Here is a 23,459-nt window from a genome sequence, read left to right on the forward strand (position 1 = left end):
GGCGTTCCCATGGTAATCGCCGGGTGACGCGGGCACTGGGGGCGGGCAGCTGACATTACAGAATGTCAGCTACCCGCCCATTTCAGTCCGAAAGTGCATGCATATACAGGTATAAAGCGACCATTGAAAGATGTGGGTATTCCCCCGCAGGCAGGTCACCATTCGCAAGGCAGGGTTTGGTGGACTCGCAAGGCTGCGAATTCAACCAGAATAATCTCCTATAACAGTACTGGAGCCTAGGAGCATCGCACTTATAAGAGCATTGGGAAATGGGATACGACCATACCACACTGTAACAGCACCGGTGGGTGTATGAGAAGGCGGCGCCTGTCTCCTGTGTCAGCCCACTTAGGGCCGGCCTTGACGTCACTGTGCCCGCCCCGCGCCGTACATGCACAGGAATGTGGGACTGGATAGTCCGGAGTGGGCGCAGTCTGGCCGGTGCTCCGGCTCAGGCAGTGCGGGTGTGTGTTGCTGACGTTGCATGTGCAGTCGCATTGATCCATTTTTGAGTGTATGTCGGTTCCCAGTGGTGTGGATTGTGAGTGCAGCCTGGCAGTCCTGTGGCCGCTGTCGCTGCCCTCCACTTCCTCCATGGTCGTTCCTCTGCAGGACCGGGTGAGCAATCAGGAGTTATGCGGGTTCTGCTGTCACTTTCTGTGGGTGGGATGATACTATGAATGCATACCGGATGTTCTGCGTTACATGCTGTATGGTCCCGTTACATATAACGTGTTAGTGCGTGCAGTGTATTGGTTAGAGTGCTGTCACATGTCCTATATGTCACACTCACTGGCACTTCGTCTGTGTGTTATACCTGTAATTTATCGGAGTATGTGACACCCACACAACACTAATTACATCTAGCACATAGAACTTCACTCGGCATGTGCTGTGCTGCATAGTGATCACTGTGTGGGAGCAGTCGTGGGCTATGATAGACGTGTGCTTCATGTGACTAACTGTTGTGGGACCACAATTCCCAGCATGGGTTTCTCTATCCATAACTGATGTGTGTCTAACCTGCAGTTTCTATTATCTGTATATATTCTGTAATGATTCCATGTAATAATTACAAGTAGATTTGAAGAAGAGCATAAGGGCACTGATTCTGCGGCTGTTGTTGAACTACACTTCCCAGCATGGACCTTGCTGATAAGAAATGGTAAAACTTTGGCAGGGTATGCTGGGAAGTGTAGTTCCACAACAGCTGGATGGTCGCATGTTGTGTACCCTATGTTAAATATTTCAATTGAGCACAAACGTAATCATTTTACTTACTGTCATACTGTATTATAGTACACGTTCGCTAGCAACAAAATAAAGTTTATATAGAGAGGGTCCTTCTAGTAAGAGTTATGTACAATCTAGCCAACAGTGTTTCCATCTAATATGGGAGTGGGCTTTTTATCAGTGTCACTGTCCCAGGAGAGACTTCTGTGAGAGGTCTCTATTGAAACTGAAACCTGGGAAGACCCTTCTTTGAAATTTGAACAGAGTGCAGTTTGCTGAGACTGTATTTTAAGTTTCCCACTTTGGAAGGTTTGCCAAGGTTGTGCATGCACTTGCAAATGCGCCCCCCTTCCCCCAGGGGGGTAACGATATAGTGCATGGGTTCTCAAACTTTGTCCTCAGGACCCCACACAGTTCAGGTTTTCCAGGTCACCTCACAGGTGCATTCATTACTCACTGACACATTTTTAAAAGATCCAAAGGTGGAGCTAATTATTTCACTTGTGATTCTGAGGAGACCTGCAAAACGTGCACTGTGGGGGTCATTAGGACCGAGTTTAGGACCATGTGATATAGTGCATACACACTGACTGACCAATATCTGTGATTATATTGGTCAGTTATGTCACCTGCCCTCCGCTTTGTACATGCCTAGATAGTCAAAACTGAGCTGCATGTACAGACAACAGGGGAGTCGGTAATGGTGCGCGGGAGCGCTCATCGTTACTGACATTGAGCATGCACACTGAACTATTTGCACTATCTTTCGTTGATGATATTATCCATATCGTTAACGATATATCAACCAGTGCGTACCCAGCATAACACTTTCTCAACTAGGAGGAGACTAAAGCAATAGGGTAAAGCCCCAAACTGGGCGACTTTCCTGTGAAAGAAGCTCAGTTTTCTCATCTGTGTGTTTATGGGGCAATGATGAGTGGTGAGTGCTGTTGCCTACAATGGTATCATCGCCAGCGGCCGCAGCTCATCTGTTAGTATTACCAGCAGATGACCGACAGTGTGGATGGCTTTCTATAGCTTCCTGCTATGGAAAGCCGTCCACCCCCGGAGCAGTGGGAAAACCGCTCAGTGTGTATGGAACTTAATAATGAATCTCCCTTGATGTGTGTGTTCTGTTGTAGTAAATGTTTCCATTCAGATCATAGGATCCATAATGCCTAGGTTGACCTGCACAAGGTCGGCATAGCAACGTGATCCATATGGAAATGGCCGACACATGAAAAGGTTGACATGAGATTTTCATTGGTTTTTCTTTTCTGTCCATTTGTACACCTTGGCACGCTGACACATAATTAGTGTACCACATACCCTCGCCAAAACTCGCTGTGCTTGCTATGCACCGGGCCAGGTGCCTCACTCTGTGACCACCGTGCTCGGCACACTTTACCATTCCCAGTCGCACTGTAGATGCCCACATAAATGCCATATCTACTCAAAACACGACTGGAAACATTCTCCAAAGCTCGTCACACACTTAAACAGCAATTCGTTACCTTTAATTAGATAGACAGAGTTAATATGTATGAAATAATGGCTCTGGGCAACTAACTTGTGCTGGCTTTTAATAGTGAAATAGTCAAAATAATACACAGGTTTTAAAGTTTTTAAAAAGTATACAGAGTGTATACTCCCGGCACCACTAATGTGTTGAACGCACTAAAGTGTCCCCAGTTCACATTATGGAGCATATTTGATAATGAGTGATATTCCTGTTACAGGTTACGTATCCCATATCTGAAAAGCTCGGGACCAGGAGCGTTTTGAATAAGGGATCATTTCGGATTTAGGAATATTTTTATACTAACCTAGTCCCCAGTCTGTCCCTCGGCATCCATCCTGATAGACACCCCTGGTCCCAATGATGCATTGCATGGTTGGCGTGACCGGCACACTCGTGCAATGCATCATTGGGACCTGGAATGCCTCTGAAGATGGATGCTGGGGGACCAGGTGACTATGAAAAACGGTACAGGGGGCTAAAAAAAAAAAAAAAAAAAAGGATATTTGGGTTTTTGGATAAACGGATGAGGGATACCCAACCTGTACTTATCTTAAATGGTGCTTTAATCAATCACCTCTTGTCTTTTTATAAACACACCGCAGGAGCTGATTGGATGGAGCACCATTTAAGATTAGCAACTTGTTATAACAGGAATATCTCTTGTAATGGATTATGTCCCTGTATATTCACTCTTCTGCTTCCCTCCCTGTGCTCTCAAATCCCGGAACCAGAATGTTTGTATTTGAGTCACCTAGCCATATCGGTTGTTCCTCCTGGGAGTTTCTTGTTCCTCCTCCTCCTCCTCCTCCTCCTCCTCCTCCTTTGACACCCCCCCCCCCCCTGCCCTTATCTGCCTGCATTCAAGGGATAGCTGTCCTGCTCTCTCATCTCACTGTTCAATGCCCTGCACACAGTTGAGCTATCGTTCATTCATTCTAGCACCCTGCACCTTTCAAAACCCATTCCTGCCTGGTGTGTTGCTTTCTGCTGTGATGCTTCTAGCACAGACTTGCCTGTATCTCTGTGTTGACATACAGACCAGAAGCACCAAAGCAGAGAGTGACACCCTTTACACTTAAGCCAGAAACTTTCCTTATCCTTAATTATATGTGCTCGGGGCTGAGAGCATATGCTCTCCCTGAATTGAAATATTGATCACCTATTTTGCTGAAATCCATTGACTTACATAGAAATTCACAATGATATATGACCATTCTTAGGGGATCCTTCCTATTTTTTTACTAAACCACACACAGTATGTATATAAGCTGCATGCCTTGTATCACATTAGATACAAAATGACAACATAATTGTTTCGTAATGTAATTAGGTGATGTGCATTACCCGTTATGAAAGATATGTGAAGGCTTGTTGATATGTTTTTATGTAGACTGTTTATTGTTACACTAATCAAGTGGATTATATAGCTTCGCTCCCTGACTGCAGATATGTGATGGTGTCAGGATTGCAGGATTTCATACATATTAACACTGTCTAATGGCTGTTTAAGTGTGTTAAGACCTTTCTCAGACCCAAACCCTATAATTCAATATAGATACTTATTTTAATATTCAAATAATAAGTGATAGATGTGTCTGTAGTATTTTATATTTAGAAACATTAACAAAAGTTATATATTAACATTTTCAGTTTAACATAAGTGTGCCTCGCAAAGGAGCTTTGTCTTCTCTCTTTCTACACTCTCTACCACGGGTGCCAGACGACTCACCAACAGTCGGGATTCCAACAGTCATTACCCTGATGTCAGAATACCAACTGCTCCCTCGTGGGGGTCCATGACCCCTATAGAGGGTGAATAAAATCGGTGGTGAGCGCAGCGAGCCACTATGCCCCCAGTGTGGCGAGCCCCCAAGGTGCTTTGTTGCGCTCCCCCCGCTGTGCAGTCGGAATCCCGACTGTCGGTGTGTTATACCACACCCCTCTAATATCACTTTTACACCAGAATGCCTGGTAGGACCCGGGAAAATGAACATGGGTAATTGCCAGGGCATGCCCTGCCTCAGACCCCATTTACACTGCACTTATATCTGGGTTATTCCTGGGTAATGCCCTTTTACACTGAAATCGGATCAGTCCTATCTTTCCTTGCTGGTGTTATTAAAAATGGCCATTTTGGGCTGTTTGAGATAAGGTCACAAGAAAGGTACTTTTCAGCAATAGAGAGTTTGAAACAGCTTCTCACACTGTGCTACCTGCTGCAGACTTGGCTGAGAGGTCTAGATCTCGACGCCAATATTTGTGCCGGAGGAGAGCGCTGATATCATCTAGCCTTACCTCCATTTTGAGGCTGACGACCATGCGGGATTGCAGGATCTAGGTCAGAGACTGGTGTCACGGAGATGCTTTCATGTAGACAGTGGAATCTTTTCAGGAGGATCAGTGGATGGCCCACTTCAGGATGTCACGTGCTACCTTTTGTTATATATATTGGATCTATTTGGACCAGTCCTGATGATGCAGACCACCCACTACCGGCAGCCCATCACCCCAATGCGGAGATTAGACATTGCCCTTTGATGGTATGCTACCCCTGGAGAGTAACTCACGCATTTTACTGTTTGTTTGGAGTTGGGATTGGCACGGTCTGCAGGATCATTTACCAGGTGACACAGGCCTTTGTGGATACCCTGTACCAGCGGTTCATCTGTTTGCCGGAAGGACAGCGCCTTGATGACACCATCCAAGGCTTCCAGAGGCATGGTTACCCGCAGTGCTATAGATGTTTCCCATATCCATATAATTTCTCCCTGTGACAACCCCGTGGACTACTATAGCAGGAAGGGGTGGCATTCTGTTATACTTCAGGCTGTTGTGGACCACCAATACTGGTAAGTACATATTTACTGTTTGCTTATTAGGAACCTTTGTAAATGTTTTTTTTTAGCTATAACAATAAAAAAAAAAAATTATATATATATATATATATATATATATATATATATATATATATATATATATATATATATATATATATATATATATATATATATATATATATATATATTTATACTTTTTATTTTTTTTCTTTAGTTTTACAGAAGTCTTTATTGGCTGGCCTGGGCATGCACATGATGCTAGAGTGTTTGCTAACTCTCAGCTGTATGAGATTGCTGAGGACAAGCGTGGGGGATGGCTGTTCTCTAGACAGGTAAAAATTAATTGTACACATTTATTTTTCTCTGATGGACCAGACTTGCCTGCCTGATCATCTCCGTATATGATTGCCATCACCTTTGGTAAAACACCTTTTTTCAGCATTTACAACTAGTTCACAACAGTTGATGCCAATCATACGTGGAGAGGGTCAGGTAGGCAAGTATGTGATGGACCCATGTATTTTTGGCAAACCGAATAATTCTACTGTGGTTTAGACTTGATATATTGTTTATCGTAACTATACACTTAAGGCTCCTTTGTATGAATAGTGACAATCTCTATTTTATTTATAGAAATCATTTTTCATAGATGAGGTGGAGATCCCGGAACACATCATTATGGATGCATGCCTACCCTCTACTACATTGGCTCATGAAGGGATACACACAAAATGTTGAGTTGTCCATGGAAAAGATAACCTACATCCACACCCTAAGTTCTGGCAGTGGAAAACGCCTTTGGCCATTTAAAAGGACATTGGCGCTGCCTGATGAAGAGGAACGATGTGGACCTACAACTGATGCCCCACGTAGTTGCAACTTGCTGTATTCTACATAACATTTGTGAAATGCAAAATGACCACTTCCTTCCAGAGTGGAATGTGCAGGACACTGAGTAAGGAGGCAATCCTGAAGCAGCAGATTATGATGGTGAGCATGATTACAGTGCAGAAAGAATCAGGGCCACCATTGTAGCCAACCTTCCCTCAATGATTTGAAATAAAAAGCAGATATTAATCTTCCGGTTGTTTGCTTTATTAAAATGAAAATGCATCAAACTGTACATACCTTTGACATCTTTTTATATAGATGTTATTCATAATGAAAGACAATGATATGTAGAACTGGTCCAACTGGGAAAAGAGAACAATTGTAGAACTTTTTTCACAAAAAGTTGAACATCATAGGACACATTATAAAATGGTGACTTCTATAGGGAATCACACAAATATTAAGAAATAAAGTGCAACCTTTATAAAGATTTTAAAAACAATAAGAGTGCAACCTTTTGAAAGATTTTTAAAATAATAAAAGTGCAACCTTTTTAGAACAATATTTTATGACTAAAAGTTGAAACCTTAGCTCAAATTCCGGTACATGGAAAATTCTGGGGAAATTCAGGATTTGCGGGTCGCTAACTGTACTACTAGCAGCACTAGTGCTATAGTTAAAATTTGGCCCTCTGTATTCTGGTGGTGGTGGTTGGGTATTAGTAGACGTACCAGGATTGAAGCTGACCCCTTTTTTGTAATGATGATATGGGTTTGGTGGGTAGTTAGGGGGGTGGTGGGAATGTGGTGCAGGGTGCGTGAAAGCACCGGAAAATGTGCGCTCTAAAAAGGGCATTAGTCTCTCTTGCATAGCCATCAATTGAGACATAAATGCCTGCTGATTCTGCCTCCAGCTTCCAAATATTTGTCCATGGGAGCATCCTCCTTTGCTTGGACATCATGATCCAATTGGCATAGATGTTCCACTTTCACCGATGTCATCGCTTTAGCCACTAGTTCAGACCGGTTAAGCTTTTTCTTTTTGGCAGAAACGCTCTACACTGCAATAACAAACCAAAAAATAAAAAAACAATCGCGCTAGGCACTTCCATGCCAAGTGTTATATAAAAATAGCAGTATTGTTTGCCTAAATGTGCTAGTGGCCTTCTTACAATTAGAGCGTAATGGAGTGCTTTGATTGGGGTGCGCCGTCTGACTACTTCCACATCATCATCTATGGCTGCTTGGACGCTGTCAGAATGCATCGAAGAATCCATCATATTCTCTGCTGCGCCATCATCACCAAACAGCAGTGGTGAAGCCGGGCTCATGTGTGCTGACATCTGCGTGGCTTCAGAAGCCGGTGATAACAACGGGGACTGCTGGGAAGCCTGGCTAGTCGGTACATCATAGCTGTCCTGGCTATTGTCTGTCTGCAATACGGTGCAATGGAGGAGGACAGCTACTAGGTTGCAGAGTACCATGTTCCCAAATGCACTGTAGCACAGGTCATAGTGCACCCAATCGGGCCTAGCTGCACCACTTTAATTTCGCTTCTGGACGTTCACTTTGGTGAACTGCTTCCGTAAAGATTTCAATTTATTAACAATCTGCTGTTGCGTGCGATGGATACCTCCTGGATTCCAGTACCGCCACAATACTGCGATACACCACTGCGTCCCGAACGGTGCCGGTCATTGACGCCGAATCCCCTCATCTGCCCTGATTCGCAGGAGCTCACGTACCTCCTTATCAGACCAGTTGAATGTAGTGGACATGATGATGCAGGTCAGGTTTGGGGTCTTCCAAATAGTCAGGCTGAGGGTGATGCTGTCGGACATATTTCGTGACAGCCAACGTGTGTTGCTGCAGATGAGGCTGTAAACAAACTGGGGATAGTGCTTCCAGCACAAACTGTTGCTGTAGTGTAGGGTACAGGCTGCAAACAGCGTTGTAACGCTGCTTCTGCTGCTGCTCGGATCCTCCATGTATTGTCATGAGCCCTGTGCGGGTCTCCGGGAGATGACATCATCTGCCAGAGCCTCAGAAGCACCAATCAGTTCTTCACGTCCTTCTCCCCACCAAATAACCCGGTTAATGACCATTTACACCACCCTGAGCCCCGGTTAAGCCCTGTGTACGACCATGAACATTTGCCAGGGGAACAGTACCCGCGTTATTTTCTTTTCAGCCCTTTACACTGCGCCCCGGCCTGGACTGGAGCGGCAATATCCCGGGTCCAACATCTGGAGTAAAAGGGGTATAAGTGTCACAGACTTCACTTATCTGCCTGCCCTGTATTCTGCATTGACTGGGACCATGCAGTACAGGAGTAGGGGTGACCAGCAACTAAAGAGATCTGCTCCAAGGCCAGCCTGGTAACGTAACCCATGAGCCAAACTGCACTGACCCATCCCTCCCTCCCAAGCCCTTTCCTCTAGTCTGCCTGTCAACCACTGTCTTTCTCCTGGTATCTGGATGGCTGACGGTGTCTAGGTCGATTTGGAATAGGTCCATATTTTACCATCCACTTGACTCAGTTTGAGCCCATAGCATTGCGGACTATACAAGGGCACACGGGACATTAATTGGGGGTCCATGTGTTTAGGTGTCGACATTTCACTGTGGAACTAGATGTTATGAGCTATGCCACACCCCGCTCTCCCATTGTTTTCACCCTTTATTTTTTTATGCACTTGTATTCTTCTGCCTGTACCCATGGGTACATTTCTATCGGGGATATCCTATCAGCAGTGCTAATTTTTTAGCTACAAAAAATAATATTGCATATTTTATTTCAGGGTATTACCATGTATTGATGTGTAAGTGTATTATGGTCTGACTCGCACACGAGTATACAAATAGAAGTACTTCTTTCTTATTTGCATCCATGCTCCAGGAGGACAACCCTTGCACTCCTGGACAATTGGATGAAGGGGCTTCTGTTGGTGTTTTTATTTCTATTAAAGAAATAAAAATTGTTCTTAACTTCAGTTTTCCTTAAAGCACCAAAAGTACCAGCGTGGCCTGAATGCCAGGACTGGGAAAGCGTGTTATAAATGTGCACTTCTAGCATTTACTAAAGAGAAAAACTTCAGCTGTGTTTAAAGTCCGTTATGGTGACATGTGACATTGTATATCTGTTCTTTTCTGTTCTGATATCAGTGGTAAGTGGGAAGGTGCAGAGTCCGTACTCTTCTGAAAGTGGAGAATGAAGTATGACCTTTTACTTGATGACAACCAGACTAATTGAGAAATCTGATTTGGTGAGTCTGCTGCCCCATACACATGATTCAATTTGATCTATTTTTCTATTCAATTTTGCTTATATATGCGAAAATTAACACATATGATTCTAATGTGCAGCATTGAAATCAAATAGAAAATAGACTGTGCAATCAAGACTATGAGGAGTATTCAACTGCCTTCCCTTCACTCGCCGTTTCCACCTCACTGGTTCTTTTCAGCAGGGTAGAAATTGAGTGTGCCCATTAAAACAGCGGGGCTCACCACAAAATGCAGCGGACTCTGCATTTGCAGGGAACCTCGTTGTTTAAGGGGATCGTCGCCTTCCTCTGGCGTTGAGGATTTCTCCCAAACATTGAATACGGCGAGGGGGATGGGTGGCAAGGATGGCTTTTCCACACCGAAAATAAGCCATCCTTGCCATACAAACCCCCCTTGCCATGGAATACACCTCTATATATTCCAAATCAAATGCATTTGCCTTGTGATTCGTTGAATCAGTATCAAATTAACAAGGCAATCGCACAGTGGGCCTTATTCAGATCTGAGCTCAGTACAAATTTGTTTGGAAAATGGGCAAATCCATGTGCACTGCAGGTGGGGCAGATGTAACATGTGCAGAGAGAGTTAAATTTGGGTGTGGTGTGTTGAATCTGAAATCTAAATTGCAGTGTAAAAATAATGCAGCCAGTATTTACCCTGCACAGAAACAAAATAACTCACACAAATCTAACTCTCTCTGCACATGTTACATCTGCCCCACCTGCAGTGCACATGGATTTGCCCATTTTCCAAACAAATTTGTACTGAGCTCAGATCTGAATAAGGCCCAGTGTGTACATCCTTAAGACCATATTGGTGAATATTAAATAGGACCTGGGAGAATTGAAAGGATCTCTATAGAGTTTAGTAACTTGTCATCTATGTGCGTTATAGTATAGCGGATTGATGGTGTCTAGATCGACCATGTTATAGTAGACCACCCTTAGTCAAACCTGTCTAGTAAGACACCTAAAGATAGTCTAGATCAGCAGTAACAGAGGTTAGATGCAAGCTTTAGGACGATGGGAGCGTGATCGACAGTCACAAGGTTGATATGAGTTTTCAAAAATTTTTGAGTGGCTATGTTGACATAGGTCAACATGGACACCAAATAAGTGTACAATGTCCCCTTGCATGGCTCACTGCGCTCGCCATGCTTCGGCACACTATTATAATCTAACACTATGCCCTCTTGGATGGTAAAGTATGAACCAAGTCGGTCTAACGCAAAATAATGTGAAAAACTCAGTCGACCGTGTGTCTGTCAATCACGTTCACGCAGACCTAATGTTTGTATCTAACTTTCATCACTGGTAATCTAGATGCTGTGAACAAATTTGCTTGTTCGACTAAGCATGGCTGACCATCACATGGTCTATTTTAAACGCCATTGATTGGATATGGTCTATTTGTGCAAAACCCAGGGAAAGTTCTCCAAGAACGAATATCCATGCCCTGAATTATAGATCACTAGATGTAGTTACTGTAGTGCAGAATGTCATTAGATTAGTCCTTTTATTAAAGCTTGATTTTTATTCAATCCCGGGTCACGACTGTCGGGATGTCGTGACCCTGGCCCGTTCCACCATCAGAAATCGCGGCGGGGATGGAATACCCCCTAAATGTTCCCTATTTTGCTAATAGTTTTGAATGTCAAACAATGAGGAATTACACATCAGCAAAGCTTCACTTTGACATTCAGATGAAAAAAACAAAGATGACAACATAACAAAAATGTTCTATTTGATATTAAAACCATATGATTTTTATCTTTTATAACCGCCATAAAGTTGATATCTTTATTTACAAATGAATTAGCTAATGTGTCTTACATTTGGAGATCATTCACCTCTGGGTACCTGTGAAGTCAGTCCATCTCTAGTGTGACCAGTCATGACTTAGCTTTACGTAGGGTCTGGCAATCACAGCATGGCACACTGACCGTTTTCATGGTCAGGGTTTGTGTGCTGATGGGAAGGTCTGAGCTGAGATGCGGTCACTATGTTATTAGGTTAACCTAGAACTGTAGTGTTGATATTCTGCTTGGAGCAAAGGTTAAGCTGTGGGAGCGGAGCACTAATGTTAGGCGATGGGTTTGTAAGCATGTCTGCTGGACTCAGCTGTTCATTGGCAGACGAAAGTCACCACCAACTGATTACCCAAAAAGTGAATGCTGTACTATAGCACATTGAGATTCTAATCATGTTTCATCAGTGACTGAATGGTTACTGTCGACATGTGCGTGTTAACATAATTAATAATGACTAAGTATATGAATATTTAATGAGCGGGTCCCCCCTGCATATGTAATGAGGGCTCATTTCATATGCAGGGGGAGGGGACCCGCTCATTAAATATTCACTGCACTGGCTTCCGCTCATTAGATATGCACAGAATGAGACCAGCACAGTGATCACTACTGCCAGGGTCCTAAATACCGTTTCAGACCCGTTCACACTGCCAAAAAAACAGGTCTGAAAGGGTAGGAAATTGCTTTTTACCTGTTTAAGAAATACCGATATTTCTTAAATGCTTAAAGCACCCTGGAGCTTTAAAACTGCAGCTCTGAACGTTTTAAAACGCAAAAAAAAAAGTCAATATACCGTTTAAGAGCTGCAGTGTAAAAGGGGTATTACTGTGGTTATATACTTTCCTGCTAATAATGCTGCTAAATTTTATCATGGGCGTTTATTTGGTAGGTTCCAGGTGAGTGGGCTGTGGCTACTGGAGATTCTAAATTTAAACAAAAAAAAAATAATATCTCCAGTGCAACCAGGGAACTCTTTTAGCAAAGTATATCTGTAAATTCTGGTTCAGTACCTTGGTTAAATGACCTAAATTAGTCATCACCTCAAAAGAAGCTTCTTGGTTTATAGAAGGGAAACTTTGCATAAACTGAGATTTACCGTTGTTTATACCTCTTAAACTTGTGTCTAGGGGGTTTACCAAGGATATGTTTGGTTTGTTTACTAAGTACTGACAACCAAGAGAATTCAGAAAATCAGCCTAAATCATCAGCGAAGCCTCAAAAATTGGTATACATCGCTATCCAATTTTAGGAAAGATGTTTTAAGCTGAATTAAATCGCAACATGTATGTTTTTTTGTCAGAAACAAAAAGTTTGACACCAAATGCAAGTGACACATTTTTGGAATTTTTGTGATCTGGATTTTCTTGTTCTGCCCTGAGTTTACAAACTAAGTACATCGATTCCAATCATATAGGTGTGTTCAGATGTAATGTGAGGACTCAAGAAAGCTCTTTTATTGCCATCATTATGAAGGCATCTCTCTCAGGAAACTGTGCACCAGTCTGGAGCATCAAATCCCTTTTCTTGAGACATTGGTATTTGTAATCTCAAATGACAGTGTTGGAACAGGGGGAGTTGTAGTGCATGGTCCCAGAGCACACCAATCAGTTTGCTCTTGCATATGGAGGACAACCCCTCACTGCCACAGTGGAGCCAATTACTAAAAGTATATGGAGAAGACTGTGTGCTGCATTATGGGAAATGTTCTATAGACCAAGTATATTAAGTACTACACTTATAATATAAAATGTACATTTACAAAGCCACATATCGTAAAAACATGTACAAGGTTAGGCACTTGTTTCCTAGCAGGGCGCCCAAGTTCAGTACGTATGGTACCGTACTGAAATCGCATTGCATGACGTTATAGTGGCATGCGATGCGATTTCAGTACCACTGTTCCCTGTCATTCCCGCCCCCTGTCAGATTCTCTCAGAAATCATTGGGCGGTATTCAATGAGTTGTGCTGTAAGGCGATTTTTTTTTTTACTAAAACGGTGAATCACCCTATTCAATGACCAGATGGAGAATACATTTCAAGGTTTTTTTCGCCATGATTCACCGAGTAGCAATCGCTATCTTTTTATGGTGAAGTGGAAGGTGAACTTTTAAAATAAAGTGTTTTGTTTTTATTACATTTGGTGTAAAAAAATCAGGAATTTTATTCTGAGGAGGGGCATGCTATTTTTATTCATGTGCTGTAAGCACATGAATATATATTTAATTAAAAAAAATATGAGCCGAGCCGCTCATTAGATATTCATATATTCACTGCACCCGATCATTACATATGCATGATCGGGTGTAGTGAATATACCAGGTCCCCTGCTACCACCCCCCCACAAACGTTCTGGGGCAGGCAGGGAGACTTCGGGCATCGCCGCAGAAGTTAAAATTCGCCAGTCAGGGGCAGCGAGCCCCTGACTCGTTGAATACTGGAGCCGGCGAGGCTCCGGAACGCAGCGAGCAGTGGCGAATGTGCAGCGAATGCTAAACAGGATTCGCTGCACATCACCAAAATGCTCATTGAATACTGCCCATTCTGAGGTGATTTTCTGACCGTACTGGAAGCATCCCTCAGAGCTGCTGGTTAACTTTTGCTGATCTTTATAACGTTTTGCAAATGGCTGCATCGATGAATATCTTTAGCTTGCCTCAGGCGGAGGAGGAGGCTATACAGTTTTTCCAAGAGCATGAACTCCTTCTGCAGAATTGCGCGAATAGGCACGTAATGCGCCTCTCAGTGAAGGAGTCTGTGGCGGTGCCATGTGAAAGTGTGCCGGCTGAGCCTCAGAGCGATCCACTGGTTTCCACGCTTCGGGTTCGCTGCGCTCGCCACACTATATAAAATCGACTCCACGCCGACGTGGATAGTGAGGGTATGAAAAGGTCGGAGGACGCGTTCCGCCGCTGCTCGCCACGCTTCGGGGTTGCGTCAATAGTGGAGGTGACGCAAACAAATGGCGTAGGTGCTTTCAATAGTAAGCACCCATCACAGCACACATCACAACTCATCTCATCCAATTCCATCTCATAGTAAGCACACATCACAGCTCATCGCATGGGTGCCTGTTCAATGAAATATCGCATCCCATCGGATCGCACCCTGTCTATGCTGCCTTCCGATCCCATCCGATATTTCATTGTATAAGCACTCCTGTGGACTTTATATGGACATCGCACGGCACTATACACGCTGTGTGATCTGGTGCGATGCGATATCACTACGGAGAATAGCACAGTACGCTAAATGCTTACTGCGCGCCCTGCCAGGAAACAAGTACCCAAGGTTAACCCCTTCATGTTCCGAGATTTTGTACTGCAACATGAAATTGAAGAACAAAACATATTGTGACTTTATTCAGTAGGTAGAAAGAAGAAAAGTACATAACTAGTTAGAATGAAATTCCAAATGCTGTGCAGAGTTACCAGTAGGGTGTCTCCTGCAGTCACTTTTGTGCAGTCACTTCCGTGTGCGTCAATGTGCGTGTGTGTGTGTGTGTGTGTATAGAAAGATAGATGGATGAACGGCGGCACTCGCAGGACTTATAACAAAGAGTCAGGGGCCCTGGGGTCACGAGCGGAGGCACATATTGGATGTTACACTGGGAGTGCAGATCTTCCCCTGCTATATCTATCTATCTATCTATCTATCTATCTATTTATGATAGAATTACGCAAAGCACCCCCAGAACTTGCCAGATCCATCTAAAAATAACCGTTTCTTTACCAACTGTAATTCCCCAGACTCACCAATACACCACACCACATCACTTACCTCACCTACTGCACGAGCTGTCTCACTATAACTCCTCCTTGCTTACCAGCATACTCCTGCACTCCAATATACTGTTCTTCATCTGCACACCAACATGATCCCCCAAGTACACCCATGCCCTCCAACATGACCCATTCCATTAGGTACAAAATTCTCTGTTCCTGGACTTCCATCTTAATGTATGATTATCATCACCTGTGACACCCTTCTTGTCAATTAACCACAGGTGATGGCAATCATAAATTAAGAAGGAAGTCCAGGAATAGATCATTTTGTACCTTATGGAGAGGGTCATGTTGGAGCGTATGTACACCTACATGCCAGTATGCCTTTCCTATTTTCCCCTACACAACACGCCACTGTGCCCCTGTTTCCCAAAACCATGCCCTCTGCACAAAAAATGTCAGCCTGCAAATAAGCTACCCCCTAGCACTGATTTGTCACAGCATGCCAACATGCTCCCTTATCATGAGGATATTCTCTCTGAAGACCATCATGCACCCCCCCCCCCCCCAAACAACAACATGCACCCTTGCCCACCACCCTTCCCACCACAGCAGGCTTGTCGGCACATTACATGGCAGCAGCCACTGTATAGTGTGTGTTACCTGTAACCAGCCGCATGGCACAACAGGAAATCATCTGGTTCTGATTGGGAACCTCTATATATGGCTAGTTCCCTTGCCCAGCTGTCTGCCAGATAGCACCCATTACCTGCCCTGATGCCCTAAAGGTGCCCATACACTGCTGCGATGTCTCGCAGCAGTGTATGGACACCCGACAGCCTGTTTGATGGATCGCATGTGTCCCTGCTTCCCGCCCACCTCGCCGCCAGGAGGAACGGGTGGTCGGACGGCCTGCCGGTCTGACCACCTGGACGGGTCCGATGCGCACAGGACCGCGCATCGGACCTGACGGCATGTCAGGGTCGCAATCGGACCAAATCGCCTCAGTGTATGGGCACCTGAAGCTTCACCCAAGCTATGTCTCTGCATGAGAGTTGTCTGAGGTGTGTGCAGAAATGAGGCAGCTGCTGGGAGCATGGGGCCATAATTGCATCATCATGACTCTGCCCCACTATCCAGAGGCAGAGTGGGGAAGGGGTGCAGAACTTTGCCGTAGTGCCATCACTAACCACACAGGACCCAGGGAACAATACTGTTTCTCCCCTGAGCATCCATGCAGCTCTCCACTTTCTCATGCCATTGTCTGTTCCCCCTTGTGTGACATCATGTGTATGTGGTGGTACAGGATGGCATGAAGTCTTGCTCCGCTGCTGTGCCACAATGACTCAATACATTTCTCTTCATCGTAGTTACCCCAAGTGATGTGAACGTGAGCAGGCAATGTAATCAGCATGCAGGAGATTTGCCTATTCTTCCAAGAGTCCGGGAGAGCCACTCTAGGTTTGGGAGCCTCCTGGACATTCTGGTAGGGAGAGTAGGTTAGTATGATTCACATAATAATGCTAGATTTATGCCCAAAATGTAAACTATTCGGAAGTGCTGGGTTTCACAACCCAGCTCTTTATACTTAGTCCCCTTTCTCTTCACGCAACCAAACAGCAAGTTTTTGCATAGCAGCACTCATGCATTTTTGCCCTATGCCTGCACTCTTGAGTCGGAGGTAACTTGGTCAGATCTGTCTTCCAATAAAGTAGGACATTTCAGGGCAGGAGCCAGAGCCAGATTAAGGTCTAAATGGGCCTGGAGCTGAAAATGATCAAGGGCCTATTATGTGCAATAATAGGGGTTGTGGCCAGCACCTAATAATGTGGGTGGTGTAACCAGTGTTCTGGTTGGGTGGTCTGCTCATGGGTGTGTCCGTATTTGTGTAAATACTTTCAACTAATTATATATGCCTGGAAAAGGCAGGGGCCTAGCATAAGAAAAATGCAGGGAGATATATTGGCGGGTGCACTCCAAAGGTGCCCCCGCAGGATGCCGATGTCCTTAGATACTTTCGGGGTGAGGCAGCACTCCAGTCATAAAAAAATACTGAAAGCCGAAACTTGGTATACAACATTTCAGCACACCATATACCCCTTATACAAATCATGCAACACAATAGTAACCCCCTTATACTGTACTTGCCTCTTCCACATTATGCCACATGGAATGAGCCAAAATTCACACCGAATGAGCCAAAATTCACACTATGGCACACAGATTTAGTCACAATTCACGTTATGCCACACAGATTAAGGCAAAATTCACATTGTGACACATGGATTGCACCAAAATACACACTATACCAGGCATATCCAAACAGTGGCCCTCCAGCTGTTGTGAAACTACACATCCCAGCATGCCTTGACATAGTTTTAGCATTCCCTAATAGCAAAACTGTGGCAATGCATGATGGGACTTGTAGTTTCACAACAGCTGGAGGGCCATAGTTTGGACATGCCTGCACTATACCAAACAGATTGTGCAATAATGCACAATATGCTCCATTGAGCATTGCACGCCAAACATTACACCATAATGCCCATTACATGTTAAGACACACACCATAATCTCCATTACGTATTATGCCAAACACCATAATGCCTATTAAAATTTATGCTACATAAGTGTTGCTTGCCTACATGTTCATTGCCAGGGGTTCCATGCTTGTTGCCATGTGGGATTACATGCTCATTGCCAAGGGGGAATACATGCTCGTGGTAACTGGGGGACAGCTGCCGCCGGGCTGAAATGACAGTCGGGCAGAGAGCAGTGGGCTGACTGGCTGTATTCAGAGCTTTGCTATTTGAAATAATACCCTTTTCACACCAGAAAATGCAGGGACTTACCCAGCAATATGGTCCCAGGGACATTCCTGGACTGGCCCCTTTTACACCAGCCTAGTCCCTGCATTTTCTGGTGTGAGGGGGAGAGAAAACCACCCCAGCCCCCCTTTAAACAACCAGCTATATCTTTGGAACCAACTGACCCATTTACGTGTACATGTTTGGTCCCGTGAAACTGGGCCATTTGGTTCCAGAGAAACCTGTACTCAAACAACATGAATTGGTTTACCCGCAATATCTCTAGAACCAATGAACCCATATGGAACAGGTATCAGATTGAAGGCCCAGCGATTTGAGTTTGACTGAGATCAACCTCGAGCTTCTGTGCTGCCGGAGGGGGAACTGGCAGCCGTGTGGAGGTCGGAATTAGCGGGTCCCATGTTGTCCTATGGGGGAAACGTTCCAGCTTTGCCTGGTGGTATCTCTGGTTCCCCTGGGGGCTAGCGACGCGGGGCTGGGCTCGTTGGAAAGCCCTGGCCCTCAGCTACAATGTGGAGAGTGGGCCTGGAGCTGAAGCTCCATCAGGCCCATTGTTAATCCGGCCCTGGCAGGAACTAATTGATGAGTGATCGCACACAAGTGCCCTGACTTGTGGAAAAGTGTACTGGAGGTGGTACAAAAGCATATGGGTAAGAGAAGCCTGTCTGTGATGCATCCAGTGCACGTACTGATGAGCAGCTGGTATAAATCAATCAATTGTTTCATTTTTATGAATAAAGGTGCACATTTTGGGCAAGAAAGACTGAATTGCCCAGGACATGGCACACGGAGAGGGACTGTTTGGTGCCACAATGTTTTAGGACACATCTGTAAGTTAAGGTGCCCCCACACTAAGGCAATTCACATGCGATTTGGTCACTTTTCATGCGATTGTGGCACTAAATCGCATAAAAGCATCCAAATCACATGTGACATCAGGTCTGAAGCAATGCGCAGTCCCGTGCACATTACATCATAGCCTGAGGATCCCATGGGCTGCAGGCAAAATGTGTCGCCAGGCAGGCTTGGCTGGGATAGCATACGGTGTATCGTATGGTGTAACCGCCAGGGAGGTTCCTGGGTGGCTCAAGAGGGGATTGCGTGTATGGCCATCTTTACAATTTACTCGCTGTTGAGTAGTGCATTATACCTATCGCATTCTTTTAGAACTTGCAAGTAGCTACATTTTATGGTGCTTTTGAGCAGTGTTTGCTGTAATGTGAACGTGCTCTAATTGTAATACTGTACACCTAGGACAGGTCACTTTACAAACACATTTCACTCTTCCATTAACACGAACGCCCTCATCAGTTGCACTTCAGACAGTAATGTAAGCTAGTAAGTAAAAAATGCAACAAAGCAAGATGTACAGGTTTGGTGTAATGAATAAAGACCTTTAATTCTAGTGAAGGAGGAAGGACTGTGAGAAAAACGCTATATAAATAATTGTTTAATATTTACTCATACGGATCTGTACAGTGAATTCAAATGAAGGAAAGACTGGAAGTAAGAAAGCTTAGATGTGACTCGGCTTAAGATGTTTACCCCTACAATGGGGATTTATTTCACTATGTTACCTGGAGAGCCTCCTTTCCCACTACCACACAATGGGGTTTTTTCTAGTTGATTCACAAGTGAGTCCACCAAACTCTGCCTTTGGTGATGTTACACAGTAACATCCATTCACAGCCTAGTGGGATCCATCCACATCATTCGATGGTCAGGGACCATTGAATGATGGCGAAGGTGCACGCATATAAAAAGGGGCATTTGAATGAGAACACCCAGCCTTTTCATGGGGACACCCATGAAATCTGGACATTCCTATATTCAAATGGCCCAGGCCGCCACCCCACACTCCCCCGCCCGCACACTTGGGTGCGTGCGCCCAGTGAACACCCTGTTCGCCATTGCCGCACCCGGCGTATGAACATGCGTAGAAATGACCCTGCGCATACGCCAACCATTGGAGCCACTGCGAATATTCTGGTCCGTGCGATCTGACCAGAATAAGGCCCAATATACAAAGAGTAGTATTGTAGTTAATTGACAGAATGTTGCAAAAATGTGACTAGTATTTTGCTTCCAATGGACCATAATTAAGGCCCATACTCACATAGCGATTTGGGGCTATTTTCTTAGTGATCTGTCTAATTAGTTTAGAAAGTAAGCACGGATTGCTCCGTATGTACAGGCCATAGCGATGGCGTGTCGCAATCGCCTGACTAGATCGCCTGACTAGATCTCGACTGCATGCTGTCAAAATCTAGTCAGATCGCCCGTGTTCTCACCAGAGAAGACTGGCCAGCACAGATTGCTGGTGCATCGCATGCGTGTCAGTGAGGTGTGCTGATTGATCGGTGCTTAAGCACATCACTCGGCACATGGCTCCCATCGCCCTGTTTGTACGGGGCTTTAGGAAGCATATTGGATGCCATCACTAATCACTTCAAATCTCCACTAGAGTACCTAGACCTGGGGTAGCCAACCCTAGTCCTCGAGAGCTACCAACAGTGCATGTTTTGCAGGTCTCCTCACAGAATCACAAGTGAGCTAATTAGCTCCATCTGTGGATCTTTTAAAATGTGTCAGTAATTAATGAGTACAGCTGTGCAGCAGCTAGGTTGTCTGGAAAATGTGAACTGTTGGTAGCTCTCGTAGGCTAGGGTTGGCTACCACTGACCTAGACCGTCTTTTCAGTCACTTCAAGGTGCACATTTCCCTTTGGCCCCTTGCAAACACACATATGGTTGTATGTGGAAAATCTGAAGTTTACATTGTGCAAAGGCTAAAGAGCCCACATAGCTCTCACTCTCATAACACATATTAGGACCACACCTTTCTCTCCTTTTTAGTTGCATTGCATTGCTGGAAGGTTCAAAAATTGTTCTATAAGTAGAAGGTACAAATCCATACGCAACTCACTAAGGGCGGGATGTCGCCTGACAGCCGCCGCGATGCTGCTGCATATGTTAGTACATATGCGGCGGCTGTCAGGCGACATCCCGCCCTTAGTGAGTAGCATCGGGTTGCGGTGACAGAGACCCCCGCGATACCTGTGATGTGGTCTGCGGGGGTCTCCGTCACATCCCGGCGGCTGCCAGTGTCCCCCTGCGTCTCCTCCTCCCCCCTGCAGCCGGATGTCCTCCCGGCTGTGACACCTGCTGGGGGAGGAGGAGATCAGGAGGACGGTAGGGGGGGGGGGCGCGCGGATGGCGGACGGCGATAGAAGCCCATAGACTTCTGTGGGTGGCGATACCCAGCCAGGCGAAAACGGGGCGGATGGTTAATGGTAAATAGGAAAATGCGGTAAAACCCCAGTTTTACCGCATTTTCCCTTTAGTACATCCCGCCCTGAGCATCTATTTATTTTCCCAGTCTGTGCTAGTGTGAGTAACTGACCCTTCCACAACGCTGCAACAGACAGGCTGATCGAAGCCGGAGCTGACCTCACACTCCCTCCCTGAAAACACCTGAGCACGTCTGCGTTTTTTTCCGGAAACTACCAGAAAATGTCCGGTTACCATCACCGAATGCTGCTTCCTATCAGTCAAGTTGTGAAGGGATTGCAGTTGAATTCATCCCTGAAATTTGTTGCTGTTTGGCCTCGCACATGCGTACTGCAATCCGTATGGGACAAGGGGCGGGATTCTCTAACCTGTAACGCAGCGGTCAGCCGTCTTTAACGGCGCCGCTGTCTCTTCTCCATATGTTCTGTCCCCCGGCGGTGTAGTGCGCTTCTCTGCACTTCCGCATTCCTGGTCTTTACGTCACGGCCGCAGCTCCGAATTGGACTGCATGGGCTTCCTGCCAATTCGCATGCTTTAACATCCGCGCCGTATGAAACCTGGCTGTACGTTTTCGCCACCTCAAGCTTGCGATAAGCTAGCTGAGGTGTGTGTAAATTAAGGCAGTATGGGTTTTTATAATGCAGGGAGGTGTGATGCACTATTTTGATGTTGGGCGATGTACTTGGGAGGTGTGAGACACTTGTTGTGTCTCCGCACAGGGAGGCTGGGATGCGAGACCAGCGATGTCCGGAAGAAGCAAGTGCACATGACCGCTCGGCACACAGCGGGTGCATGCGCAGTAGAAAAAAACACAAAAGCCGGGGATCGCGGATGGGTGAATTACCGCAGACAGATTGCGGTAGCTGAATTGTCACAGCATATGGCGAAGTGTGCATCAATAACGGCGCGCAAATGAGCCGTTAAACCAGCGAAAATTACACAGATTCTCCGCAAATGTTAGAGAATCTCCCCCAAGGTCATTAGGTCGGCATTTGGTCGACATGGGTCTAGGTAACCAGGTCATTAGGTCGACATGGTCAAGGCCGACAGTTTTTTGTGCCGACGGGCAGTATTTCATGCCCTACCATCCACCATAAAACAGTGTGCCAAGCGTAGCACCTCGAGCGATGCGAGGGGATGCAGTGCACTTCAAACTGTGTGCATGTCGACATTCGGGTAAACAGTGAAAACCCCCATGTCGACCTTTTGATTGTCAACCTTGCCCATGTCGACCTAATGCTTGCGTTGACCTAATGTCATGTCGACATTGACCCATGTCGACCTAGTTGTTGTAGCCCTAACAACCCACACCCATCCGTACGCATGTGCAGACGTGCGATAATCGATCCACTTGCTAATTTGTACGACAGCGAACAAGTCTGAATTATGCCCTATGTATTCTATAACTAGAGAAAAGCCTATTAGTGTCAATAATATCCACTAGTATTTTACATACGTCATTCACCAAGTTGTGGTTGTGCGTGGCATTGCTGGCTTCCCACCCCAAACCACAGTTCCTCCCTCGCCTCATTTCTCCTCCCATCTCTCTCACCTGTCACACCCTTCTCTCATGAATGGAGATGCATTTGAGGGAATCATGTCAGTGGAGGGCTGGACTTCTCCATCTATCCCAACCAACCACTTAAAGCAGTACCTGCACTCCGCTCTAGTGTGCAGCTACTAGACAGACATTTAGGGAATTTGCCCCTAGGTCGCCCCGTGTTTAGGGGCCATAACGATGCACGACGTGATCGCCCGTCAATTAATATCCAGCATGCTGGATACATTTAGTTAATCACCAGATCGCTCAGCACACAGCACTATGGGCCTTATTCTGATTGACTCGGTCGGATGCGTATTTTCGGATGGCCACCGAGTGTTCTTAGCCCCGCCTACCGTATGGATTGCTCACACCGTCCGAATGCGGTAAAACACAGAGCGAACGGACCACGAGCGGATGTTTCATGTGAACACCTCCCTTATCTGTGGAAACCTCCCCCATCCTCAGATGGTCGCCGACCATCGAATGATGGACCGAGAGGTCAGGCAGCACGAGTCCTCCAGACCACTCGGACATTTATCCATATGAAAGCAGGGA

General features: G+C 45.4%; 1 protein-coding gene and 1 long non-coding RNA gene across 4 annotated transcripts in view; both read left to right on the forward strand.

Annotated features, from left to right (window-relative positions):
• The first annotated feature begins 377 nt into the window (after positions 1 to 377).
• The window catches only part of LOC146045166 (uncharacterized), a 52,459-nt gene continuing 29,377 nt past the window's right edge, over positions 378 to 23,459 (forward strand). Inside the window, exons 1-2 of one of the 3 annotated variants that reach the window (XM_083163868.1) lie at positions 378 to 618; positions 9,588 to 9,688. The gene's annotated coding sequence lies outside the window, so the exon portion shown is untranslated. The remainder of the gene's footprint in view (positions 619 to 9,587; positions 9,689 to 23,459) is intronic. The other 2 variants (XM_083163869.1, XM_083163867.1) reach the window with 2 other exon arrangements.
• On the forward strand, positions 5,806 to 6,674 carry LOC146046160 (uncharacterized). The gene is made up of 2 exons (XR_014465767.1): positions 5,806 to 5,924; positions 6,226 to 6,674. It is a non-coding gene; the product is annotated as an uncharacterized LOC146046160 (long non-coding RNA).

Source organism: Crinia signifera, chromosome 11 (assembly GCF_055691185.1).
Source record: "Crinia signifera chromosome 11, ASM5569118v1, whole genome shotgun sequence".
NCBI classification, from domain to species: Eukaryota; Metazoa; Chordata; class Amphibia; order Anura; family Myobatrachidae; genus Crinia; species Crinia signifera.